We start from the raw sequence: 22,124 nt of genomic DNA on the forward strand, positions 1-22,124 counted from the left end.
CAATGCTCTTCATCAAACTCCACAATGCATTGTCACAGGTTGTGAGGTCCGGGCTGCGAGGCGGCCAGTCGAGAGAAGCTTGTAAGATGAGTGACCCAATCCTGCATTGTGGAAACCTGTGACATCACGCTGTGGTGTTTCATCAAGAGCATTGTTGCACATGAACGGTACAACACCACTGATGAACTGAAGGACGCTGTGTGACGTCAGATTATACCAGCAATGCTTAGGTGAATATCACATCGAACCTGGCGACGCATTATTTTGTGTGAGAAGAGTGAAGGGGGGCATAATGAACCTTTGGACACTTAGGACACACAGTTAGTGTACAGTGGATGTATGTCTGCATTATAACCGGAATTACATAAATAGTGTATTTGCGATATTTGTAGGGGGTAACGGCACTTTGTGCTCACCCTGTAGTAGTACCAATAGTAATAATATTAGTAGCAGTAATAGTAGTAGTATTAGCAGTAGTAGAGTAGTAGTAGCAGTAACAGTAGACTAGTAGCAGTAACAGTCGGTGGAAGCCATGTTATCGTGTTCATCGTCCTGTGAAACTCATCTCTCGTGGCCCGATTCGAACCCGCGAACCTCGAATACGACGACTAGTATGATAACCACTAGACCACAGAAGACGGTAAGTGAGAAAAATCAACTGTATAACAGATATCTAAAATAACAGATGAGTAAAGCTGAGGCACTTCCAAATTTGCAGATCATCAGTGGGAATGTTTTGGATTGGAGAGCACGATAGGACGGGTGAACACTTGTTGCAGATTCCGCACCGTCTCTATTTCTGGAGGCAGTTCTGTCGGTCGACTTGTTGATTTTGTTATACAGCGTACATCGTGTTAGCGGCTCCTATACCAAGTATTTCAGGAGTTTAACGATGACATTATTATTATTATTATTATTATTATTATTATTATGTGGAGAAGTAGGAGAAGTTGTCCTCATACCAGCACGGACGAACGGCTGTCTAAAAAGAACTATATACGACACACATGGACACATATGTTAAAAGTTATCTTGGTTTGTTCGCAGGTTGCTACACTCGGTCTCCATAATACATTTTACGAATAGAGGCATACAAAGTTTAATTTCAACGCCCATTCCTCATAAATTACATTTTGTGATTAAATGCACGGTTAAGTAGAACATTGAGTTTGAAGTTTCAGCAGTCCGGCAACATCGCCGCGAACACACGCTTCTCGTGATACAGATGTAAGAGGTCAACGAACTCGGTAACCCGGTGGATCTCGCTAGATGAGCTGTTCTCCCTGCCGCTGTGTTGCAACCAACTCGCAGCGTGCAGGCTAGAATTTAGATGTTTTTAAAATTTACACGAAAACCGTCCACAATATTGAAATACTCCAGAGTGATTATTATTCTTTATTAGTTTTCCTATCGATGGACAAAAATCATGATCCTACTCGCAATAGTTAGCGAATAAGAGGTTGTTAAACATTTGAGGGGGAAAAAAAAATTAACTATTAACTTTCCGCCAATATGAGACTATAGTTTTTTTGTTACGTACCATATGAGCTGTTCGCTCTGAAAATCTGCAAGGCTATTTCACTTCCTCTCTGTGTATGAATGAAAGAATGTATGTATGTATATATGTATGTATGTATGTATGTATGTATGTATGTATTGGTAGAGACTGGATTAATCTTGCTCAGGATAGGGACCAATGGCGGGCTTATGTGAGGGCGGCAATGAACCTCCGGGTTCCTTAAAAGCCAGTAAGTAAGTAAGTATGTATATATATTTTTTTTTTTCAAAGGGAAATAACTCAAATTTGCAAGTTTTGAGATAACTGAATTTTAAAGTTTCATATTGCTGTGAAAAATTCAATAAACACACTCTAACTGGAACTTATAATACATGTGAATCGTCATGAACGGAATTTGGAGCAATTTCAATTATCCTTGAATTTTTTCACATCAACACAAAACTTTAACATGTAATCTCCTCAAAACTTCACATTTTGAGCTGTTTCCTTTTTGAACTGCCCCGTCGATATATTCATTTTTACAATTTATCCTTTTCTCCTTTAAAATCGAATATCACATACGATTATACTAAAAGTTTTTAGCATTACGCATTCGAATTCGCGTTCTCCTGTCCGTGAGTGTGTCCCATTTTTATGTTGAATTATTACGACAACGCTTGAGAGCCCGTTTTTTAATCTTTTCCAGTGTCTTAATATGTGCTAATCTGTAAGGATCCCAACATACAGCACCATATTCCATTACTGGACGAACTAGTGACTTATATTAAATAATAATAATAATAATAATAATAATAATAATAATAATAATAACAATGACAATAATAAATTTAGGCATCCTGAGAAATATTTTCAGCTTTGTAAGTAATTATAAAAAAAACCTTTTCACCATCATTTGAGTATTAAATAATTTCCGTCCTCTGGCCCGCATCTGAACACGAATGACAATACTTCATTACTTTTGGAGACGTCCTCGTAGCATCCGTTGAACATGTGCAAACCAACTATTTTTTGAATAATTTCGTACGTTAAACCAAAGGTCCCGGGTTCGATACCCGGCTCCGGAACAATTTTTCCCTCGAAATTATTCAAATCAACTTTACAGGGAGTTATACCTGAAATCTTGATTTGCAACTATTTTTTATTCCTGATTTCTACCAAAAATTGAAGTGATCATTGGTTTATTTAGAAATTCTTCATTTATTATATAATGTGATTAAATGTACCGAGCAGTTTTTCTCATAAATTTCATTTCTGATATAATTCTTCATTTCATACATTATTTACGAGAAATTATCTAAATTCCAGCAGGTAAGTGTACAACACTATGGCGAAAAGCAAAACCACTCTCTTAAAATGTGAAGAGTGTAATGTCTATACCAGCTCTCATTTATTGATCAGAAATGTTGTATCTGACAGCATGTCAGAACAGAAAAAAAGGAACCACCGAAATGAAACTCCTGACAGTAGAGCGCTACAGTCTGTTACGTCACAGACTAAACACGACACGCGCATCAGACAAGAAGTTTATATAATGAATATCAGAGATAACAGAAGAATGCATAAACGGACAGAGTGTTAGTCTAGTTAGTTTGGAACCAGAGAGTGTAATATTTTGCCATTATTAAGCCAACACAGTAGACTCCTCTTTCCTTTCCTGTAAGTGACACACAGTCAGCTCTGATATCTGCGTTATCAGTTTCCCTTACGAACTCACCGTGAGTAGGTAAGCTAGCCAAAAATAAGACCCGAGATAACGCCAATGCTGGTAGTGGTTACAGTAAATAAAGCCGAGGTAGACTATTACAGAATACGAAATGGCAGTATAAAATACGGTAGTTAGCATAGTTGCATTCTAGAATATAATGCAACTTTAGATACATCAACGCTTTGCTACTTGCATAAACAACAGGCGTTAATATTTATTCTATCAATGGTAATAAAAATGATGATATAATAAGCAGGTTCTATTAAATACGGTTTCATAGTCTGGCGGTCGGTATTAGTGACTACAAATCATGAGATCCCGGGTTCGATTCTTGTCCTGGGTATGGAAATTTTGCCTTAACGAGACATTTCAGTTCTTTTACTCGTAAAAATCCAGAAGCTAAGTGCATAACAATAATTTATTGCTAGAACAAAGATAAGTTAAGTATGTATTTTTTACACATAAAAATCATTCTAGGACCCCCAGAAAGAGTAAACCTAGCTACATACTCCTGCTCAGGTGGCATTGCACAAAATTTTAAGATATTTTATTATAAGAAAAAGTAAAAAATAAGAGGAAAAGAAAAACATACATCACAGTAATTTAAACTATTTTATGCTCGACCATGCCGAAATGTAGTAATTATACACCTGGTAGCAGTCCTTTAATGCATGTCATTAAAGTACACCTATTCATTAAAGTTCAGGTTTTCGATTATTCTTGGATATGGAATCGAAAGACAACTAGCAAAACGCCACGCAGGCTGGAAATCCAATACTGTGGCAGAAGGTTATGTAATGTTACTATAATAATTAGCGTTAATTGTAAATAATATTCAAATAAATTCAATTTGTCATCTCGTTTTTCAATGTCGAATTCAATTTCAAGGTTGTATCAAGTTTACTCTCTAGGTTATATCAAGGTCGTAGACATTCGTTGCCCGGAAAAAATCAATACTTTCGCGTCTGCGCACATCTCACAATTTACGAGATTGCACAAGGTCAGTTCGCTCCCCAGTCAAATAAGAATAAAATGAATACTTATGAATAATTTCAAGTTAGAAACAAGGTCGAGCATAAAAAGTCGTATGAAACTTGCCTATAACGGTAATTAAGACGCTCGTATGAAAATTATGAAACTCGCTTGCGCTCGTTTCATAAACATCCTCGCGTCTTAATTACTATCATTATAGGCTCGTTGCATAATGTGCTATTATATTTTCTCTCTAAACAATACTTCTTAAAGTGATTTTTAAAATAAGCTATATTAGCAAATTGAATATTTCGTAATTTAATTGTTATCTTATTATAGAGTCTTGGACCGAAGTTGATAATCTATACTAATAATAAATTAAATTAAATTATGGTTTATTTAACGACTCTCGCAACTGCAGAGGTTATACAGCGTGTTAAAAGAATTATCCAATATTTTAAGAGGTGATAGTATGCATCAAAACAAGAAAAAAATGTCTAATAAACATGGGTCATACAACACATACTTTCTGAGATCTGTACACTTGTTCATAGGTGGTGCTCAATGTGACGTCCATTCATGGCAATGCATTCCTCTGCCCTTCGGCGTAAGGAATCACGCACGCTTTGAAATTGACCTGGTTGTTCTTGATAACCAAAAGTCTAGGAGATTTAGGTTTGGGGAACAAGTAGGCCAAGGTGTGGGGCCTCCCCAATCAATCCAGCTGTCCTGAAATGTCAGCGTCAGGTGTTCACGTTCACTGGGGAAAAAATGTGCTGATGTGCCATCGTGCATGAACCACATCTGTAGTCTTTGCTGACATAGCACATACTCCAGCGAGGTAGGCAATACGTTAATAAGAAAATCCTGATAACGAGCCCCAGTTAATCTCTGTGGTAGCACGTATGGCCCTTAATCTATCGCCAAGAACGCCTGCCCATACGTTGATTCATAATTGGTGCTGATGCCTTGTTTCCTCAAGTGCATGGGAATTTTCATCAGCCCACACATACTGATTACGAAAATTCACAACACTATCTCTGCTTAACCCTGTTCATATCCGCAATCAGACTTTTTTTCTTCAGTATTCCTTGCAACGTATCAGTATACCATGCCAGGGGTGTCAACTACGGTATGATTATCTGGTAGCCTGCTGTATTGTAGGTCAGAAAAATGCATTGCCATAAATGGACGTCATATTGAGTACCTCCTATGAACAAGTGTTCAGATCTCAGAAAGTATGTGTTGTAGGACCCATGTTTAGTAGACTTTTTTTCTTGCTTTGATGCATACTATCACCTCCTAAAATGTTGGATAATTTTAACACCCTGTGTCAGCGTCGCCGGTGTTCCGGAATTTTGTCTCGCAGGAGTTCTTTTACATGCCAGTAAATCTACTGACATGAGCCTGTCGCATTTAAACACACTTAAATGTCATCGAACCCGCAACCTCGAACATAATAGGCCAGCGCTATATCGACTACGCTACCCAGTCCGATTCATAATTAAAAGATGACTACTAGTATAATAAAGATATTTCATATACATTTCCTAAGACTACTAATTTCATGAACGTCTATCATTATAAGCCACATTTTCAAATTCTTTATATTTATTCGCTCATTCATTCATATGTTCGCCCGTCCGTCCATTCGTTCATTCCCTCGCCCGTTCTTTCAGTCGTTCGTTCCTTAGTTCATCCGTTCGTTCCTTCGTGCATCCGTTTTTTCTTCGTTCATCTATTTCTTCATTTACTCATTTACTCATTTACTCATTTACTCATTTACTCATTTACTCATTTACTCATTTACTCATTTACTCATTTACTCATTTACTCATTTACTCATTTACTCATTTACTCATTTACTCATTTACTCATTTACTCATTTACTCATTTACTCATTTACTCATTTACTCATTTACTCATTTACTCATTTACTCATTTACTCATTTACTCATTTACTCATTTACTCATTTACTCATTCACTCATTCACTCATTCACTCATTCACTCATTCACTCATTCACTCATTCACTCATTCACTCATTCACTCATTCACTCATTCACTCATTCACTCATTCACTCATTCACTCATTCATTTATTTATTCTGGTAGAGTTAGGCCAATAGACCTTCTCTTGCACGCAACTAGAAATACAAATGCAAGTAAAATATACACAAAAAGCTAAAAAAAATTAACAATTGATCCAAAACAATAATGGCAATACATTTTAAATGACCTATTAATTCTATATCCTATACTGGTGGTACATCAACAAAATGACGATTCCATGAGAAGACAGGAAATGAACTGACGGACAAACGCACGTAGCGAGGGTGGAAACACGTGTCAACAGAACTTCTGTTCGGGATGCTAGGTGCAACAACGGTGATTATACATTAATAATTCAGCGTTTTATAATGGGCACTGCCAACCACGATTATGACATTGATTTCCACGCCAACCGGCATGTTTAATACATTCTCGTGAACTCCCCTCTTTTTCCCTTGATTTCACATAATTTTTAAAATCTTCACTTCTATACGCAACCGTCACAGTTTAAACGAAACATAACAGCCACAATCGAATGTCACCTAGAACATGAAAGATTGTTCATTTTCAATGTGAAGCCCTGTGTTGTCTCAGGTGGTGCCAGACGTAGTGTGGATTCCACGATAGGGAGTTGCTTTTTCCCCCTCCATTGCATACATAACTGAGTAGCTACATATTACATTAATCAGACTTCAGATGTATACAAACAATTGTTCTTCCTCTGACACATATCGTCAAGTGAAACGTACTGCCTGGTAATAGATGTAGGGGAGAGGTGGGTACAGTGAGGCAGGGAGAATAGTGAGACATTTTTATTAGATGGTAAATTTTGATGTTGAAATGTTTGTAACAGTTGAGTTGTATGTTGGATGAGTAAAGTAACAGTATTTTCATACTCGATTTGATTCTAGTTATAAAGGTGAGTGATGAAAAAATAATTCGTAATTTTTCACTCTAGAAGTAAAATTTTGGCTTGTGTTTAATGAAGGTTATATTGGATATACAAATTAAGTAGAAATATGAATGTTTTGTTACCTAATACTACGGTATTTGACGTTATGTTTGGCAAAGTTTCGTCTTTATTGTTTTGATTTTGAAGTGATGCCGCCATTTTTAAACGAACTATGCGTAAAGGGAACAGTGAGACATGCCATTGAAGGGTACACTGAGACGTCTCACTGTTCCCATTTACCAATGATTTGCAAAAATAAACTGTAATTATATTACATTTACCAGTAACTAACATTAAAAATGAACATACTAGTAACCAATTTAGGAACTACAGCTTAAAATAATGGATACATTACATTTTAATGGTTTCATAAATAAAAAATTATTCACAAAATTTAAGAAAATGTTAAAAAATAATAAAGAATTACATTAAATTCTTATAATTATAAGCTTTGTTGTCATCAAAAATTCATTTCATTTTTTCGCAAAAGTTTAAAGTGTCATGAAAAATTAACTTTTCCAAATGTTCCAGATGTTTCAATGGTTTCGAAGTCAGACATCAAAATGATTCTCAATAAGTCTACAGAACACGGCAAGATAAAGAGACAGCAAGCTTTCTTTTCTTTTGAAATAAATGTAAATCATTTCAATGTCCATTAATAGACACTGGTGTCTCACTGTACCCTCCTAAATGGGAACAGTGAGACATTTGCATTTTTTTTACAAACACGCATTGTATATTATGTCCTTTATCTATTAACATTTCTGTTTATGTATTATTGTACTCCATGTTTTAATGTATATTTCTATTGCACTTGATTTTAAAAATACTTGAAATTTCACTTGGATACATATGTCTTAATATTTTGTGTCTCACTGTGCCCACTACTCCCCTACTGTACATATCAGTCAGAACCTCAATCAGAGGACAAACGGGTATACAATTTTGTATTTAAAATCACCAAGATTTTAATTAATTGTCAAATGTATTTTTATATACTATGATTTGTATATTTGTTTCTTATTCTAAGCTTCAAAGACAAGCTTGGTTACCGCCCGGCTGTGCATGTTTGTTTTACTAGTTTGTTGACAGTGAGAGCTGCGATACTACTATTTATTCGGTGGATATATAGGCGTAGTCCAAGCTCATACAACTTAACAGTTTCTTTTTTTCTTTTTTTTTTTTTAATTGGTTATTTAACGACGCTGTATCAATCACGAGGTTATTTAGCGTCAATGGGACTGGTGATAGCGAGATGATATTTGGCGAGATGAGGCCGAGGATTCGCCATAGATTACCTGATATTTGCCTTATGATTGGAGAAAACCTCGGAAAAAACCCAACCGGGTAATCAGCCCAAGCGGGAATCGAACCCGCGCCCGAACGCAACTCCGGATCGGCAGGCAAACGCCTTAGGCGACTGAGCTACGCCGGTGGCCTTAACAGTTTCGGTACGAACTTCGTAGCTCTGGTTATCAGTAGACACTTTCCTGTAACTTGGCCTGCAAGATCGCCAGATAGACTAATGAATGTAACAAATACCATACTTTGTGAACGCTCCTCGTAATTGCGCTCGAGTGGACAAAATTTGTATAGGCACTTGTTTTGACATTATTAACATGGTGGAAGAAAAAATTAACTTTTCTTCTCTGCCCCCATGAGAATGAGATTGATTGCATCTCGATGTAAAGGCCTAATTTTTCTTGTAGTTGTAGGCCTATTGCATTTCTGGTGGTGTGGAAGAGAAGGCCTGATGCCTTAACTCCACCACAGTAAATAAATAAATAAATAAATAAATAAATACATAAATAAATAAATAAAAATTTAAATAAATAAATTATTGTTTGCTTGTTGAGTTACAGTATTACAGCTCGTTATGTTGTGTGAATACGAAGAAAATTAGATAATAGTGATATCTTTCCTCATTTTCTGTGTCACAGATACGTCAAATATTACATACGCTTCTTTAAACATTGGTCACCTCGAATTTGCGTCATCATACGTCCACAACACTCTATAAATATGTTGTAGTTCCAGGCTCGGCCGCTATCTGTCGTGTTCAAACTCTTGAAAACAGTAGCTACTGCATGTAGGTAGTATTAGGCTATGTTTAAAGGGCAGTTCTGGCTATTCACGCTCTTTAGTTCGCTAAATTTTAATACAAAGAACTTAAAATAAAACACATTCAAGAAAAGAAAAACAATTTACAATCGTTGCTTAACTACCGCAACATCATCAACGATAACGAAGTGATGGCGGAAGGAATGTGAGAGTACAAATAGAAAACCTATTTCAACATTTCGTCCACAACAAATTTCATTTCAGCTTTGCGGGGTTACAATTCAACCTTCAGGATATAATAATAATAATAATAATAATAATAATAATAATAATAATAATAATAATAATAATAATAATAATAATAATATGAAAATGACGTTGGAAAAAACAACGTAACAGCTGAAAGCCGACGCCCGTGTAACACGATCTTCTGTATCGTATTACAAAAAGCAAGTTCGTAACAGTTTCTTTTCTATCTGCGATCGCAGTATCAGAACTTGTAAGTTTTTTTTCGTACTAAAGGATTTTATTAATAGGAATTGGATGTTGTAATTTTGATTTATTATTGGTAAAATTTCAGCCAGCATCTACGATTGTATGATGACTGAATATTTTTAGTTAAATAGTATAATCACCACCGTCGTCATGGTAACCATATTTAAGTTTTTGTTTGTCAAGCTTCTCCTTTAGGAAATACGCTTTATTGTGTTTTATACTATTTCTATCCTAATTAATTATATGACAATACTTAAGTAATTATTTTCAAAATATGCGTTTTCATTTTTTTAATTAAGGCACTTCCACACAAATTTGAACGTAGATAAAGTTTCTTTACGACATTATTACAGCTGTATTTCACCACAAAAATATTTATATTTAGAAACTGTTCAGAAATAAAAAATCAATCAATTTTAAACTTCAAAGATATTATTACTTAAATAGAACGTAGATTTATCTCCTTTTCAAATTTATTGTAAAATTTAATAAGTAGAGAATAGAATAAAATGAATATAAATTTGGGAAGAAACCAATAAAATAACTTTAGAAGTAGCTAGCAATTTATTACCATTCTTTTAATGTAGTATATAAATGGTTACTCTTAATTATTTCGGGTATCATCTATCTTACATACGGGCTATTCCATCTCAAATCGACCGAAATATAGAGAAAATTGACCTTGCAATTTTTGAATACAATGAAACTTTTTCTGTCCGTAGACAACTGTGATATAATGCTTTGTGCAAAGTGTGAGGCATCAGAACTTAATAGTGTTTAAATTAAAAATATTTAAATTTATCGTATTTTCATAAAATTAGCAACTTTAAACTGTTGTGGCTCAGAAACCCTTTCACCCAATGATCAAAATCATGGTTTATTTTGATGCTGAGAAGTTAAAGTTTATATTGACATGTAAACATTTTTTCTTACTTTTTATGCAAATGGAGAAATTTAGATTTTTCTTCATTAAGACGCCTTTGACCATGAAAAAATATTTTTAAAATATATGGTTAGATTCCGCATAGAAAGTACAAATAAACACATGTTTTTTACTGGTGCACCGTTGATAAGAAAGTATTGAAAATATCAAATAAAGAAAATAAATAGTACGCGCGTGAACTAACCAGCTGACTGTGAGGCGGGAGATAGCCGAGGGAAGTAAGGACAGTAGACATAAACACGTGATGTGTCGTCTAGCAGTCATGGCTGTGCTAGCTTTATCACAGGTTTTCATAAACACAGGAGTAAAATGACGCCCAACGCTCGCTTATCTTCAGCTCTCGGCCAGTGCGTGCGGTACTGCGCCGTTCAAGTCTAGGCGTTTGAAAATAATCTATTTAATACCCTCGAAACTTATTGCCGAGCCACTAAGCAAACAATGCCGAAACACACTTAATAATGCAAGGTTTTTTCTCAATTTTTTTTTTTTTTTTACATTTTTACAAGTAGCCAAAAAGCTTAAAATCAAGTAAAATCAGATTATCTGTCTCTCTGTGTACAATAAAAATAAGGATTACTTCTTAACATAACCTACCAGATGTCAGCTTCAAAATAAGCTCTCGTTCAATGTTCTGCAGTAAATGGTTCCAGAGTTCTGAGCGCTGAAAAATGCTTGTTTTTATAAAATACGCTAAATTTGTCGCTCAATAATACGAAAACCGTTTGACTTTCGATAGTATATTTTTTTAAATGCACTACCCTCAGCACCTTGTATAAGTAGGGAAATATTAGAGTATAAAAAATGCGAGGTTTTTTATTGATCGATTTCATATGGAATAGCCCATACGCTCTAGAAATAGAGCTCAGATTAGCAGAACTTTTTTTAGTAGGTTATTTTACGACGCTTTATCAACAGCTTAGGTTATTTAGCGTCTGAATGAGATGAAGGTGATAATGCCGGTGAAATGAGTCCGGGGTCCAACACCGAGTCCACACCTGTGGAGTAACGGTCAGCGCGTCTGGCCGCGAAACCAGGTGGCCCGGGTTCGAATCCCGGTCGGGGCAAGTTAACTGGTTGAGGTTTTTTCCGGGGTTTTCCGTCAACCCGATATGAGCAAATACTGGGTAACTTTCGGTGCTGGACCCCGGACTCATTTCACCGGCATTATCACCTTCATATCATTCAGACGCTAAATAATCTAGATGTTGATACAGCGTCGTAAAATAACCCAATAAAATAAAAATAAATAAATAAATCCAACACCGAAAGTTACCCAGCATTTACTCATATTGAGTTGAGGGAAAACCCCGGAAAAAACCTCAACCAGGTAACTTGCCCCGACCGGGAATCGAACCCGGGCCACCTGGTTTCGCGGCTAGACGCGCTAACCGTTACTCCACAGGTGTGGACTAGCAGAACTTACACAGATTCTGGTTGTAATAAAGAAAACAATACTTGAAACATTTAAATTAGAAACAATTTTGACATTTTATAAAATAATACAAATTCCAACTCTGCTATATGGCTGCGAAACATGAACCAAGTCAAGTCAACTTCAAAGGATTCGCGTAGAAGTTGCTGAGATGAGATTACTGACACTATTGGCAGATTGCAATCTAATCATAAACGAAATAAACACATCAGAATGAAATTAAACATCACGGTCATAACTGAAAACATCAGGATTTTCCGAACACCTGGTATAAGCACACGTTGCGAATGTTCAACCACAGACTACTCCAGAGACTATTTCATTACAGACCCCTTGGGAAGAGAGAGGTTGGCGGCAGGAGGATGGAAGGACCAGCTCTAATCTGAGGCGAAACAGGCCGAGAGGTCTAATCCTAATTATTATGGTGGTGGTATTCGTCTGCCAAGATCATACTGTCGTGTTGGCGAACGATTAGGGCTAGCGCGTCGGCATTCCGCGCTGGTGACTCAGGTTCGAATTCCGACGTGTCAAAATGGAATTTGTGATGAACAAAAAGAGCTCGGTGACAGGTTTTCAAGGTGTTCTCCCGGTTCCGTACCTACATTTCACCATTTTTCCATTAATCGCTCACCTGTGGCCGAGTGGTTAACCTCCGTCGACCAGGGTTCGATCCCCTCCTGGGTCATGAAAGAATTTGTAGTGGACAAAGCGGGCGGGAGGAGTTTTTCTCAGGGTCAGGGTTCTTCTGTTACCACCACCACCACCACCAACATTATCATCATGGCCACCGGCGTGGCTCAGTCGGTTAAGGCGCTTGCCTGCCGGTCTGAAGTTGCGCTCGGGCGCGGGTACGATCCCCGCTTGGGCTGATTATCTGCTTGGGATTTTTCCTCGAGGTTTTCCCCAACCATAAGGCGAGTGCCAGATAATCTATGGCGAATTATTATTATTAGTAATATTATTATTATTACATAATTATTTTATTGGTGTTGTGAAGATGAAAATAATTGTCATTGTATTAATTAATTATCTATTATATTGTCTTGTATTGTAGTATTGTCTTGCTTTGAATTGTATTGTATTAATTATGTTATATGGATAGCATTGTAGTAATTTTCTATCATATTGATTGAGTGGAAGAGAAGGCCGAATGGCCTTAACTCTGCCAGTTAAAATAAACCATTATTATTATTATTATTATTATTATTATTATTATTAATGTGTAGTATATATTTTGAAGTTTTATATCAGTTTTCATTTATATCTTTTGTTTAAAGATGTATTTTAATATTATTCTCGCTCATTATGCTATGTAGTTTAGTCATCCATTTTATCCCGTCCATTCATTGTCATTATTGTCGTTGTATTATAATCTTGTATATCTTTGTAATACTATTTTATACGATTCCATTCTTCATTTATGATTCCATTATTTCATTTGTAATTATCATTTTAATTAATTGCCATTAATTTAATTATTTCTTTTTTACTTTTATTGTAAATTATTGCTAATGTTTTCGTTACATTGTTTGTGCTGAACTGTAATTGGCCTCTGGCTGTTGTACAGCACATTAAATATAAGCAAATAAATAAAATTAATTAATTAATTAATCCTCGGCCTCATCTCGCCAAATTCCATCTTGCTATCACCAATCTCATCTACGCTAAATAACCTAGTAGTTGATACAGCATCGTTAAATAACCAACTAAAATAAAATAAAAAAATCATCATCATCATGCCACCAATATTCCACAATCACCCTCACCTAAGAGGTTTCGAGGCAGGCATGGACTTTCGACTAACAGTGAGCCACTAAAATAATAAATAATAATAATAATAATAATAATAATAATAATAATAATAATAATAATAGTAATAATAATAATGTTAAAACGGGCAAAAAAACCTAAAGCTGACGCCCATGAAATACGACCTTCTGCGTATATTATGTAACAAAAAGAAATACGACGTCCCTAACAACTTCACCCCTGGGAACGCGCCCCACACTTTGGAAACCACTGGTGCAAGGGGAATTTAATGACACTGAAATGTCACGCGACAAGCCTCGCACCAGGCACATTCCAATTCAAAGCGCTCGCCCGTTCACAACAAAGTTAGTGCATCAATAATGCGCGTGCAGGCCTAGCTAACACAACCACGTGGCACACGATTCATCAGTAAAGTAAACAAAGCCACTCGATTCTAGTTATATTGCTTGATTAACCCTTCGTTTTATATGCAGAGATGTTTCTAATTCGGATGGGCTGCATAAAACATTTACAGAAACTCCAGCATTGTGTGGAATCCATTGTAATTTGGACGCCTCTCCAGGTGTAATGTTTGTTCTCCGTCAGTTATAATACGAGTTGGAAGTAAATGTTCGGACTCGCGATGATTACCCATATATCCTCTGAACCTCGCCACGTGTCTGTCGACCCCGGATGGTAGAAGAGGAGAATGACTAGGGAAATAAATTAAATTGCTGAGTCAAATGTGTCCACAATAATTTGTTAAGAAAGAAATCACTATTTTTTTTTATGTAGACCATAATTATATTGATATTTTACAAAAAATTTATATCGAACCAAAGTAACTCTTATTTTATTTTCTATGAATAAAATTACTGGTAAACAAATTAATACATGGAAGTAATAATTATGTTTTACCATAGGATTTAAAGACAAAGAATACATGATACCTAAAATAACTCTTACATAAATATAGAACTAAAAATATGAATTTTCTGCGTTTGTCTGAACCAAAATGTAAAACCAATGCAGCTTTTTATCATAGCATGAGTCAAGGTCCCAGATCATTAAACAAATTTTATTCCAATAATATTTCAACCACGAATCCTCTCCAAATTAATAAAAAAATATAAAAATTTGTATTGGATTTATAGTTTGGGTTTAAACATATTAAACACTATTTAATCTGTATTCACTCTCAATTTTTATTTTATTTTTGTCTGTATTGGAATCCCCTCCTGAGCACGAGTCTTACGCATTCAGGAGTGGGCTAGATTATCTTTCACTGTATTTATTAATTTGTATTCATTTCAAACTTACTAGCAATAATAAATAAATAAATAAATAAATAAATACATAAATAAAATAATTGTATCTCCTGATATTGCGAAAGAATAACTTCAGTTTATACTTTTACATTGCAAAACTTTCACTTTATTATTCTGTAGTAAGACTCCATAGCAGCGTGTTATGAATCATTTTATACCATATTTCTATAATACACTTTTCTATTTACCACAAATAAAACAAAATGTAGTTTAACTTATCAAGCAGCAAATTTAATGTAGCATTTTGTACAGTTTCTAGGATTTTGGGCGGAGTACTAGCAAACTCTTCTATTTCAATCTCTTCAGCCATATTTTCAATATTTAACTACAATTATTATCACATAGAAAATGGCGACTTCACCAACAATATTTGTTGATCTCTACGTACACAATTTTGTTCCTTGGAAACGACTGTGAATACAATTAAGTAAGCTTTGACCGACTCAAATGAGCTACTAATTATTATACATTTATTTTCTACATTTTTAAATAATTTTCGTTAAATAGATGAAACGTAGATAAATAACATTGTAGTCAACACGATACAAAACTAGCTTCAATAACTCGCGAGTATTAGAACATTCCCTCCGGTCGTGTTTTAACTTGACCCTCTCGCTGCTAAAGGCTTCACTTTTGTAACTCTACTTCGTTCCACGATGTCTGACAGGAGAAGTAAACATTGCCGGCAGAGGAGAAAAGTATAATTGCTACTGAACCAATGTCAGAGGTCTCATTCCACGCTTCTCTTGAAGTTGGGCGGTCTGAAGCGTTCTACCCCCGCCCAACTTTAAGACAAGCGTGGAATGAGACCTCTGCCATTGGTTGAATAGCAATTACACTTCACTCCCCGCCGGCAATGTTTACTTCTCCTGTCAGACATCATGGAACGAAGTATAGTTGTCTAAGTAACTATTAAAACAGATGAATACTTTTAAATAGTAGGCCTACTTTGCATGTAATAGCTCATACACAGAGTGTGTAAAAGTTACACCCGATTTTTAATGTAAGAAGTTTTATTTATTCATTCATTGATTCATTCATTCGTTCATTCACTGATTCATTAATTTGTTTCAACATCATGGTTACCTGAAATGAATCTTAACCCAACACAGTAGTTCTACTCACACTCAACAATAGCTTCACAAAATAACAACAATAATATCAATCCTTGGTACATGGGGTATGCATGCACATAAATCAGACAACTTTGTGCACACCCGGTATTACCCTACATGCAATAAATAACAAAAATTTACAACATGTCGGTACATTTAGACATACCCTGCTGAGGAAAGCATGAAAAGAACCAACACTAAAGTTTTATAAAACAATGCATTACCAGTTCTGTTATATGGATCAGGAGTCTGTACATTAACAAAATAACATACAAGAAGTATTGAATCCACAGATTAAATGTAACTGCTTAGCCTTGTGGGTGGATACAGATTCCTAGATCACAAATAGAAGAAGGAATTCATTACAGTCCTATTATATGGATCAGGATATTAGCAAAACAACGTGTACCAACACCACTACTACTACCACTACCACTACCACCACTACAACTACTACTACTATCACCAACACTACCACCACTACAACTACTACTACTAACACCAACACTACCACCACTACAACTACTACTACTATCACCAACACTACCACCACTACAACTACTACTACTATCACCAACACTACCACCACTACAACTAATACCACCAACACTACCACCACTATAACTACTACTACTATCACCAACACTATCACCACTACAACTAATACCACCAACACTACCACCACTACAACTACTACTACTAACACCAACACTACCACCACTACAACTACTACTACTATCACCAACACTACCACCACTACAACTAATACCACCAACACTACCACCACTAGAACTACTACTACTATCACCAACACTATCACCACTACAACTACTACTACTACTATCACCAACACTACCACCACTGCAACTACTACTACCACCAACACTACCACCACTGCAACTACTACTACCACCAACACTACCACCACTACAACTACTACTTCTATCACCAACACTACCACCACTACAACTACTACTACTACTACTACTACTACTACTACTACTACTACTACTACTACTACTACTACTACTACTACTATCACCAACACTACCACTATTACAAGCATTACTACTATCACCAACACTACCACCACTACAACTATTACTCCTACCACCAACACTACCACTACAACAATGACTATTACCAACACTATCACTACAACCACTATCATCAACACTACCACTACAACCACTATTACCAACACTACTACTACCAACACTACTACTACCATTACAGCTACTACTACCACTATCACTACAACTACTGCTACCAACACTACCACTACTACTACCACCATCACTACTACTACTACCACCACCATACAACCACTATACCACAACTAATACTACTTACATTACTACTACTACTACCACCAATACTACCATTACAACCACAACTAATACTGCTACTGCCACTACAATTATTACCAACACTACTGCTACTACCACAACTACCACTACCACCACTAAAACTACTACTACTACTACTACTACTACTACCAACACTACCACTACTACCAGCACTACCACTACCACCACTGCTACCATTATCACCATTACAACCACAACCATCTCCACCACTGCCACTACCACTACCATCATTGTTATTATCATCATCATCATCATCATCACCACCATCACCGTCATCATTTTAGGCTGTGGTTCAAGCAGTAACATTTCTGGCTCTATAGTATCTGTGAATCAAGATTCGATTCTCGGGAAGAAAGTGCTTGGTATTCCTACTAAAACTTTAGGTTCGTGTCTCGTGTTGTGTAAGCGCCGCCGTCCGAAGCCAGCCGTGGTCTTGAGTAATGCCAAGCACATGTCCACATCCCAAGCTAGTGACGAGTCACAATCCTCACAAGAGGACGGAATGGGCAAATGAGTCAAACATTTGTTCAGATATCAGGAGTCCAGAGTAAGGAAAATCCTTCATTAGTACTTGAAAATAATGTTCAACTTCTTACGAATTGTGATATTACTTGAGAGAAGTAGATTGACTGTGTTGGCACAGGCATAATTCACAGAAAATTACGGGAAATTTATTTATATTTTCGTTATGTGAATTTATTTTAAAATTAAGTAACGTTTAATGGTATAACCAAGATAATTTTTTTAATATTCAAATCATTTCTATTTCCATTGGAATGTGTGATAATTTTTTATATAAATTAGAAATTCACAATGCCATTTCTTTCACTTAAATTATAATTTTCCTTCCTTACTCATACTTATTTAGGAATTCAAATTTGTAACTAAAACACAAACTTTTAAATTAAAAACAACAATAAATATTGTTTATAAACACTTCCTCTCTTCCATCCTAATTTCCTAATGTTCAAAACAAGCCAAGTTGGCGTCCACCATCTTCATCTGTTTTTAGAAGACAAATCTGACAGAAAATTATTGTAGACTAAACAACATTTTTAATTTCAAAATAACTACATTAATTTTGCAAGCGGGAGTTTTAAAATATTAACACTACTCCCCCCCCCCTTAATTCCCAACTGCTCAGACACTTTACATGAAAGCGACTGTGCTTTTACATAGTTGGTGTTACAATGCTACAGGGCTTGCAAAATAAAACAACTCACTTTTGCCACAGCAGACCACTACAGTTGTGTCCCATTTGACACATACTGAAACTCATTCACTACAAACACTGAGAAAGTGTTGCGATTCAAGGTCGTTGGGTCTCTTGTAGTTTAACCACTAATGCTCGAAATGAAAAGTCTTCTATTAAGACGTTTTTGAAAATCTACAGTCGAAGACACGTAGAATCATAGATGTAAAATAGAGTATAAATGTCAGTATGGAAATAAACACAATGAAGTTATGGTAGGATATACCGGCATATGCTGGTGGATTTTTAGAACGGCACAATGATGCAAGTTTAAGTAAAGAAACATTTTCTTAAAACTAATTATTTATGTCATAATTTTGAAAAAAGTAATTTACATATATACCGGTACAACATATTCAATTTTATTAAAGTTTTTAATATTTTAACTTAGATTTTTCTACAATTGCAAAATGTTTACCATAAATAATATTATTGTTATTTTTATCATTTCCATTAACATTGTTGTGCTACAATAATTGTAAATGCTATGCTATTCTATTATTAGATAATCGTTGTTGGCTAGCACATTAATATTAGTGACTAAATAAAAATTAACAAAATGACGGATAATTCTTTAAAGATAAATCTTTTCTCACAAACTTTACAATTATCATTAAAGCCGAAAGTAACATACTTCCTTAATTACAGCATGTGGAGGAATTAAATTCTGAAAAGATAAAAAATACGATTGAACATGCAGGAATGCACCGATGTATTTAGAGTAGTATACAAAAATCAATAAACTTTACACTATTAAACAAAAAGATAAACTGAACACCATATTGTGATAACCAGACAATTTTCAACAATGGAATTACATGCAATATAACTTACATAAATTGAAGGGAATTTCAAAGAGTAATTTTACGTGTAAAGGTTGAATTGTATTAATAATCCTACATATGAACATAAACAAATGCCGGCACAGAGTTCAACAATAGAACAAAATATCAATATGTCGGCAGATACCAATCTATTTCGTGAATTCAATAAAATTTGCATTAAAATATTTTAGCTTCTACACTATTATTTAGGTATACACATGCATTATTATAATTAAATAATTCACATGTCTATATACTGTTAAGCTCACGAAATTGTTAGCTAAAAACTGACTGTATAGATGTAAAGAAAGCAAATTTCTTTAATTTCTATGAAATCTACACATCAAAACTACATAGTTAAAGGAAAATAGTAGTAATTAATCGTACTTAAGACGTATTGATGTTAATTACCTGATAGATTTATTTAATTTTCAAAAATGTTTATATCCCATTGTAAAAATTGAACTTATTCTCGGCTCTTTCATGTCTTGTGCGAATTATCTGACAGCCTGGAGTTGGTATACTCTCACTAATTCATACGCGGTCGTCGGGGAGTTATCACGTGGAGGAAGGGCACATCACGCACACACCGACAGACACGTTACCTGAGACACTAGCTTTCCGGCAGCATGGCGCGCTACTGACGCTGCGGCGCGCAAGGGTGAGTCTGGGGGAGCAGCGCGCCAGCTCCGCCTGTCGCCCAGCCCGCGAACCATCACTCCGACTGACAACGGAAGGAAGCTTTGCGCTCCGTCCGTCCCTACTGCCTCATATCCGGGCACAGTGTAGCCCTTCACCCCCGAAATAATCCCCTTCAGATTGCCTTGGCGTCCATAATTACATCGATTTGCTAGATTAGCGAATTCTCGCATAGCAACACTTCTTAATTAAGAGGCGAGATTTCTAGCTCAACGGACCATTACGAAAACCCTTTCTTTGTTAAGGGAGGAGATGAAAATGCTACATAACTTCTACAGTTTCTTAACTAGAGAGTTTATTTTTTTGCACGAGAGTTTATTTTTTTGCACATTTGCTCCTCTTGGAATATGTATACACGCTACAAAATTTTATTAATGTCACTTAAGTAGTTTTTGAGTTATGATTTTTGGTGACGTAGTATTTTCAAAATGAATTTCCTGGCATAAATTTTAATTATGTTATCCACAGATTTGTGTAACACTTCTGATATATTATTTGAAAAGACATTGAATATCCATATTATAAAAATATCTCCTGAGAGAAAAAAAAAGATAGGTACAGAGTATGTAAAAGTTTACGCCCAATTTCGAATGCAAGAAATTTTATTTATTTATTTATTTATTTATTTATTTTTTTATTTATTTATTTATTTATTTATTTATTTATTATTTATTTACTCTTCATTAAAAATATTTATGTACCAGAGAATCAACAAAATACAGAATAATTTGGAAACATCAAAGATATTTACATGAAATATTGCATGTACATGTGTCAAAGCATAATTAATAAATATCTAAAAGTATACTGAAATTGGTTAACTTTTTGTTCAAAATACAAAACTTAATACTGGATAGAAATAATAATATTAAACAAATAAAGGCTCATCAGATATTCAAATAAAGAAAATTTCATCCAGACAATTGGCGTCTGGAAAGGTTCCCAAATGCTGGCTGCGTTCCCACGTTGGATGGCTATCCCTATTCGTTGCCGTAGATAATTGGTGCAGCGAGGGTCTCCAGTAACAGTCACCAAACTTCTGCCAATTTCGGTCTTTTGCTTCTTTATTTATTTATTTATTTATTTATTTATTTATTTATTTATTTATTTACAATAATAATAATAATAGCAAAAATTCTACTACTACTACTACTACTACTACTACTACTACTACTACTACTATTACAACCACTACTACTACTACTACTACTACTACTAATAATAATAATAATAATAATAATAATAATAATAGCTACAATAGTAGAAATAATAACAATAGCAACGACACTAGTATTAGTAGTAGTAGTAGTAGTAGTAGTAGTAGTAGTAGTAGTAGTAGTAATAGTAATAATAATGACAATAATAATACTAATAATAGTAATAAGAAAATTAATAATTCGAGGGTTTACTGTGAAACTAACGTAACTACAATCGATGTTTTATTCACAATAAAATTCTTAACAGGCAACACATTTATTTCACATGAACTATACCATCATGTTTTGTAATTACAAATTTGTATTATATACAAGACTATTCGGAACTGAGTTACGATTTTTTGTAACCAAGTAGAAAAACGAATTATCAATTGGCGTAAAAACCTAAAAATGTCCATTTTTTGTACTCTTAGTTGCGTTACTTTCATACTAAATCCTCG

At 35.1% G+C, this 22,124-nt stretch overlaps 1 protein-coding gene across 2 annotated transcripts in view; it reads right to left on the reverse strand.

The window, feature by feature from the left end:
• LOC138695026 (proton channel OtopLc-like) overlaps positions 1-20,436 on the reverse strand; it is a 139,621-nt gene extending 119,185 nt beyond the window's left edge. Inside the window, exon 1 of one of the 2 annotated variants that reach the window (XM_069819346.1) lies at positions 20,374-20,436. The gene's annotated coding sequence lies outside the window, so the exon portion shown is untranslated. Of the gene's footprint in view, positions 1-20,179 lie in introns of both variants that reach the window. The other variant, XM_069819345.1, reaches the window with a different exon arrangement.
• Positions 20,437-22,124: the final 1,688 nt, after the last annotated feature.

Source organism: Periplaneta americana, chromosome 2, assembly GCF_040183065.1.
Source record: "Periplaneta americana isolate PAMFEO1 chromosome 2, P.americana_PAMFEO1_priV1, whole genome shotgun sequence".
Lineage (NCBI taxonomy): Eukaryota > Metazoa > Arthropoda > Insecta > Blattodea > Blattidae > Periplaneta > Periplaneta americana.